Source organism: Epinephelus fuscoguttatus, linkage group LG7, assembly GCF_011397635.1.
Source record: "Epinephelus fuscoguttatus linkage group LG7, E.fuscoguttatus.final_Chr_v1".
NCBI lineage: Eukaryota > Metazoa > Chordata > Actinopteri > Perciformes > Serranidae > Epinephelus > Epinephelus fuscoguttatus.
The window spans coordinates 47,073,701-47,081,859 of NC_064758.1; positions in this window are offsets into that span (position 1 = coordinate 47,073,701).

The window sequence follows — 8,159 nt, forward strand, 5'->3', positions numbered from 1 at the left end:
TGTTAAGATGAACACCCAGGTACTTATAAGATGTCACCATCTCAGTGTCCTCTCCCTGGATGTTCACCGGTGTTGGGGGGAGGAGTCTGCGGAAATCCACCATCAGCTCTTTGGTTTTCCCCACATTGATCTGAAGGTGGTTCCTCAGGCACCAGTCCACAAAGTCCTGGTTCAGTTCTCTGTACTCCCTGTCGTCCCCATCTGTGATGAGGCCGACTATGGCAGAGTCGTCAGAGAACTTCTGCAGGTGACAGGTGGGGGTGTGGTATGAAAAGTCTGCAGTGTAGAGGGTGAAGAGGAATGGTGCCAGCACTGTCCCCTGCGGGGCCCCTGTACTGCAGACAAGTCCGATACACAATCCTGGGTCCTGACATACTGCGGCCGGTCCGTGAGGTAGTCCAGGATCCAGGATGTGAGGTGATTAGCCACCCCTATGTGCTCCAGTTTGTCCCTCAGAAGCGCAGGCTGTATGGTGTTGAAAGCGCTGGAGAAATCAAAGGACATGATTGTCACAGAGCTTCCAGGCTTCTCCAGGTGAGAAAGAGCTCTATGCAGGAGGAAGATGACGGCGTCGTCCACCCCAGTGCCAGGCTGGTAGGCAGCGGGTCTATTGAAGGGCCTACTGCGGGGCGGAGACGAGACAGGACCAGGCGCTCCAGAGTCTTCATGAGGTGCGATGTTAATGCCACCGGTCTGAAGCTGCTGAAGTCCTTGGGGTGTGGAGTCTTGGGCACAGGTACCACGCAGGATGTCTTCCACAGCTGTGGTTCTCTCCCCAGCCTCAGGCTCAGGCTGAAGATGGTTTCAACTATCCTGCACAGTTGGTCTGCGCAGGACTTCAGGAGCCTGGAGCTGATGCCGTCTGGACCCGCAGCCTTATCTTTATCCTCCTCAGCTGATCTCTCACCTGACAGGTAGTGAAGGACAAGCTGGAGCAGGGGGCTGTGTGCTGGTGGGTGGGGGAGGTGATGAGGTGGGGGGAGGAGTGGGGGTTGGTGAGATGTCCAGAAGAGCGGGGGTGGGGGAGGTGTTGAAGCAGTGTGCCAGGAGTGTAGGTGGGGGCGGTGAAGGTGAGGATGAGGGGGGTTGCAGCTGTGATGTCTGGGCCAGGGGAGGGGCAGACTGATCAAATCTATTGAAGAACAGATTCAGATCATCCACCCACTGCTGGTCACCTCTGGCCTGGGAGTCCGGTTGTTTGTGTCCTGAGATGGTTTTCAGACCTCTCCAGACTCCGCTGACGTCGCTCTGCTGCAGCTGTTCCTCCATCTTCTTTTTAAATCCTTCCTTTCCCTGCCTGATGTTTCTCCGTAGCTCCCTCTGCACGGCCTTCAGCTCCTCCTTAGTTCCAGAGTTAAAAGTTCTCCGCTTCTCCTTCAGGAGAGCTTTTAACTCTGGAGTAAACCAGGGTTTGGTGTTGGAGAAGCAGCGTACAGTCCTGGTGGGTACGATGCTTTCCACACAGAAGTTTATGTAGTCCGTAATGCATGATGTCAGTCTGTCAATGTCCTCTCCATGGGAATCACTGAGTACCTCCCACATAGTGGTCTTGAAGCAGTCTTTCAGGGCCTCCTCGGCCTCCTCAGACCACCTCTTCACAGTGCGGGTGGTTGCTGGTTCTCTCTGCACCAGAGGTCTGTAGACAGGCAGAAGATGAACCAGGTTGTGATCAGCTCTTCCCAGGGGGGGCAGGGGGAGTGGTATGCCTCCTTGGTGTTGGCATAAAATAAATCCAGTGTCTCTGGTGTGGCAGGAAACATACTGGGTGAAGGTGGGCAGGGTGGTGGATGGACAGGCGTGGTTGAAGTCCCCAGAGATCAGAAGGAGGGCCTGAGGGTGCTGTGTCTGCAGCCTACTTGTAACAGAGTGGAGAACGTCACAAGCAGACTCAGCCTTCGCAGACGGGGGGACATACACTGCTACCATAATGACATGAGAAAACTCTCTGGGTAGATAATATGGTCTCATGCCAACAGCCAGCAGCTCAGTGTCCCTGCAGCAATGCTGTTCCTTGATAGTGATGTGCCCAGAGTTACACCATCTATCATTCACAAACACAGCCAGCCCTCCTCCTTTCCTCTTACCGCTGTCTGCTGTCCTGTCGTGCCTGATGAGCTGGAATCTGTCCAGCGCGGCGATCGTGTCCGGTACTTCCGCGTTCAGCCATGTGTCGGTAAACACCAGCACGCTGCTCTGCCGGTACTCCCTCTGATGGCGAGTCAGCGCTGACAGCTCATCCATCTTGTTGGGGAGCGATCTTACATTCCCCATGACGACAGACGGGAGGACAGATTTGTACTGTCTCCTCCGGTGTTGGTGCTGCACTCCAGCGTGACATCCCCTTCTCCTTCTCTGCAGCTCGCCAGGAATGTCGTGCCTCTCCTCGGGCTGCACCGCGGTGTGTTGTAGCACTAACAGCTGGTCCCAGGTGTAAACAATGGAGGCACGGCTGGGCGCCGGACACGATCGTATCCATAGAAAAAAGGGAGAAAGACCGCTATAAAGAGAGCGGTCTTCGTCTCCATAACAAAGCAAAACATAAGTGTTAGCTAGCCAAACTGAAAAAAACTCAAAGTGAGAAAGTTAAAAAGAAAAGATAGAGAAAAGCTCGGTGGTGAGCAGGAGCTGCTGTAACAGGCGTCCGCACTAGAGGCGCCATCTTTGTGTTCATTATCTTTATGTATCATTTATCATATTGTAAAGAGTATTGTAAAGAATATGTAATAACGATACCTGAGCTCAAATGTACATAGATACCATACTAGGCATGCTGCTGGAGGTAGATTCATACTACCCAAAGTTAAAACTAGTATGTTGAAGAACACTGTAATGTACAGAGCTATGGTGACATGGACCCTAAAGATCGCTTTAAAATATCACTGAAACATTATCTCCTGATTAAACAGCTCTCTTCATCTAATGATAATTTGCGAGCAGCTAGATAAGTTTAAAAGAGTATCTAGAGGATCTTATATACTACAGGAGCGTTACTAGTTAAATTATATATCTTATTATGTAATATCGGTCACTATGATGACATCATGGATGATGTCATCACTATGAAACCTTTTTGAGATTCCTGAAGTGCTTGGAAATTTTTCTGTGGTTCATCTCTAATTTATAATGCCTTGTTTAGTAAACTAAATATGACTCATCTGTACTTTATACCTCTGAATAAGAATTTTGTTTTTGATTATTTATTCTTTGTGACTAGAGCTACGTCCTGTCTTGTGTTGTATTGTGTTTTGTTTGTTGTTGTTGTGGTGGTGGTGGCAGGATGTTATCAGTGACTGTCGTGTACAGTATTGTGTCAGGTGTGGACCAGGAGGAAGAACCGTTCCTGGAAATGAAACGTGTATATTATGGGATGTTTGGTATTTATGTCTCCTCATTGCAGGTGATGATGAACTGACAGCTGAACCTCAGAGTCTGTGTGTGTGTGTGTGTGTGTGTGTGTGTGTATGTCTGACAAAGGCTCATTTAACCAAAGTAAATTATAACTTAAACGTAACTATTATAACTAATGACATATATACTGTATATATATCATAATATTCACAGCTGAAGCGCAGAAAGTCTTTGTGTGTGTGTGTGTGTGTGCGTGTGAGACCAAGGTTGAGTTAACTCAGTAACTTTATTATTCTCAGTCTGTAACTCTGAACGTTTCACACAGTCACCGTGTGAACGCTGACATGAAGCACTACTTGTCTACAAGTGTGTGTGTAACTTAGCCCTCTCATCAGCAGCACATTGTGACTGAATGAAGAGTGACAAGTGTGTGTCCATGTGTGTTTCTGTGTGTGTTTCTCCCTGAGCACAAACTCAATGAACACAAACTAATCTGACCTGAATGTCTCACACACACACACACACACACACACACAGTGAAAACCAGGAGCACAATGTTGGTTTTGTTCTGTGGGAAAACTGATGAGGGAAGGAGCGAAGAGGAGGAGGAGGAGGAGGGGATTCTGTTGCCGTGACAACAAGCACAGGGTCCCCGATGGAGAGCTCACACGCACACACACAAACACACACACACACACACACACACACACACACACACACACACAGAGTCACAGAGTGGTGGGACCACCTTGTACTGCAGACAGGAAACAGTGAGGCCTGCTGCTTTGTTGATCGGTATAAAAGCAGCACACACACACACACACACACACACACACACACATACAAACAGCTGACAGTGTAAAAGTTTTACCCACTTGTTGACAAGTACCAGAGAGACTGGGACAGACAGGAGGACAGAGGGAGGACAGAGGGAAGGAGGACAGACAGAGGGAGGACAGAGGGAAGGAGGACAGACAGAGGGAGGACAGAGAAAGGACAGAGAAAGGGAGGAGAGAGGGAGGACAGAGGAAGGGGGGACAGAGAGAGGAAGGACAGATAGAGGGAGGACAGAGGGAGGACAACGAGAGAAGGACAGAGAGAGGGAGGACAGAGGAAGGGAGGACAGAGGGAGGGAGGACAGAGGAAGGGAGAACAGAGGGAGGGAAGACAGAGGACAGAGGGCAGAGAACAGAGGGAGGGAGGACACAAGGAGGGAGGAGAGAGGGAGGGTGGACAGAGGGAGGGTGGACAGAGGGAGGACAGACAGAGGACGGAGGAAGGAGGACAGAGGGAGGACAGACAGGAGGAGGACCCGGTTAAAGGGTTTTTCTGGGGGAGTTTTTGCTTATCCGCATTGAGGGTCCTAAGGAAAGAGGGATGTCATATGCTGTAAAGCCCTGTGAGGCAAATTGTGATTTGTGATATTGGGCTTTATAAATAAAATTGATTGATTGATTGATTGACGGGCAGCACGGTGGTGTGGTGGTTAGCACTCTCGCCTCACAGCAAGAGGGTTGCCGGTTCGATCCCGGGCGTGGGAGCCCTTCTGTGTGGAGTTTGCATGTTCTCCCCGTGTCAGCGTGGGTTCCCTCCGGGTGCTCCAGCTTCCTCCCACAGTCCAAAGACATGCAGGTTAATTGGTGACTCTAAATTGTCCGTAGGTGTGAATGTGAGTGTGAATGGTTGTCTGTCTCTATGTGTCAGCCCTGTGATAGTCTGGCGACCTGTCCAGGGTGAACCCTGCCTCTCACCCAGTGTCAGCTGGGATAGGCTCCAGCCCCCCGCGACCCTCAAGAGGATGAAGCAGTTAGAAGATGAATGAATGATTGATTGACAGAGAAGAAGGAAAATGTGAGGAGGACAGAGGGAGGGAGGACAGAGAAAGAACAAACAGGGGGAGGACAGAGGGAGGACAGTAACCAAACCTACACTAACAGAACCTAGAGACAGACAAAACCTACAGTGACTGAACCTACAGTAACTGAACCCACAGTAACTGAACCCACAGTAACTGAACCTACAGTAACTGAACCTACAGTAACTGAACCCACAGTAACTGAACCTACACTGACTGAACCTACAGAAACTGAGCCTACAGTGACTGAACCTACAGTGACTGAACCTACACTGACTGAACCTACAGTAACTGAACCTACAGTAACTGAACCCACAGTAACTGAACCTACAGTGACTGAACCTACAGTAACTGAACCTACAGTGACTGAACCTACAGTGACTGAACCTACACTGACTGAACCTACAGTAACTGAACCCACAGTAACTGAACCTACAGAAACTGAGCCTACAGTGACTGAACCTACAGTGACTGAACCTACACTGACTGAACCTACAGTAACTGAACCTACAGTAACTGAACCCACAGTAACTGAACCTACAGAAACTGAGCCTACAGTGACTGAACCTACAGTGACTGAACCTACAGTAACTGAACCCACAGTAACTGAACCTACAGAAACTGAGCCTACAGTGACTGAACCTACAGTGACTGAACCTACACTGACTGAACCTACAGTAACTGAACCTACAGTAACTGAACCTACACTGACCAAACCTACAGTAACTGGACCTACACTAACTGAACCTACAGTAACTGAACCTACAGTGACTGAGCCTACAGTAACTGAGCCTACAGTGACTGAGCCTACAGTAACTGATCCTACAGTAACTGAACCTACAGTAACTGAGCCTACAGTAACTGAACCTACAGTAACTGATCCTACAGTAACTGAACCTACAGTAACTGAACCCACAGTGACCAAACCTACAGTGACCAAACGTACAGTAACTGAACCTACAGTGACTGAACCTACAGAAACTGAGCCTACAGTAACTGAACCTACAGTAACTGAACCCACAGTGACTGAACCTACAGAAACTGAGCCTACAGTAACTGAACCTACAGTGACTGAACCTACAGTAACTGAACCTACAGTAACTGAACCCACAGTGACTGAGCCTATAGTGACTGGACCTACAGTAACTGAACCTACAGACTAACAGAACCTACAGTGACTGAGCCTACAGACTAACAGAACCTACAGTGACAAAATCTACAGTAACAGAACCTAAACTAACCAAACCTACAGTGACTGAGCCTACAGACTAACAGAACCTACAGTGACTGAACCTAGACTAACAGAACCTACAGTGACTGAGCCTACAGACTAACAGAACCTACAGTGACAAAATCTACAGTAACAGAACCTAAACTAACCAAACCTACAGTGACTGAACCTACAGTTACAGAATGTGCAGTAACAGAACCTAAACTAACCAAACCTACAGTGACTCAACCTACAGTGAATGAACCTACAGTGACTCATGATTTTAAACTAACCCATAATCATTGATGTTCTTTAAACGTTGAACTTTTTGTTTGTGTTGAAAAGTCGGTCAGTGGACAGACTGTCAGTGGACAGTAAAGACGAGATGTTTTTCAGAGTTCTCTCGAGCACTTGATAAATGTTATCTGGACTAAAGAAAACAAAACAAACAAGAATGTTTGGTGGTATTTTGTATGTTGCTGAGACCTGATGATTCACACACACAAAGACAGACAGTTATTAGACACATTAGCACTGTCAGAGGAAACATTGATGAGGTTTACTGTGTGTGTGCTGCCCCCTGCTGTCTAATCTACAGCTGTGCATCAGTCACACAAAGAGAACAGATCTACAGTGAGTGTTACCTATAGACGAATTCGGCAAGCGATTTGTGTATGCCGCCATCTTGCGGCGGCGCCATTGCTGCCGTGACATGTGTCAGTCATCAATTCATTATGCTGTCATTGTGAACTGACTCTCTACAATGACAGCATCATGAATAGCTGGATTGATGATGTTAGACAGTGGCCTCCGGTAACTGATGAAGGTATCTTAAATGAGTACCGATATTAATTTAGAAATTAATCATTTGTTTGAGTGATAAGCAGGAAAGATTAGAGTAATAGGGAGATAACAGACTATCATTAAACACTGTGTAAGATAACGTTAGCATACATTACGTGTGCTGACGTTAGCAAGCTAGCAGCGTGACATTTAATCATTATGGACAGGCTACGTGACTAAAAACAAGAACACCATGTGTTTGTGTTTTGTTGTAGGTATTCAAGAATATTTTATTGATTGCCTGGCCTCCGATGACCAGAAAAGGTTTCATTTACAGTGTGTTGTTTCTTTTGTTTGTTGGTTTGTTTTGATGTGTTGGATACCAAAATGTGATCAATGACTGATAATACAAAAATATGTTTAATACTTCAGAACAAAGACACGGACGGCCTCATGTTGTTTCTCCATAGTATTTAATTAGTATCATACACAAGCATGTTTCTATTAAAACACATTATATCAACTGAATTAAACAATAATGTACAAACAGGTTCAAACTGACCGGCCGTCTCAGCGTGTTCACTCTGCACGTACAAACCTCGCCACGACACGACAGCGCGTCTGCACCAAAACTACAGATCAACAACAGAACCAGACGAACCCGACCAGAGCACCACTCATCACGATACCTCAAACTTCTCTTCAAATTTAAAGTTTAATTCCTTTTATGAAACCATTGGTGGCTATAACTCTGTTTTATAGATAATAAATAAATAAATCACCTCTATGAAACTTTGACAATTAGATGATACTTAGGGGCTGTTCTTTATTTATCAGAGGAGGAAAATCCATGACCCTCCCTCCACCAGAAGTGTACTGACCCTAATCCTAACTTTAATCCTGACCCGAACTTTAACCCTACCTCAAACTAACTCGAACTCGAACACCTTTGGATTGTCAGAA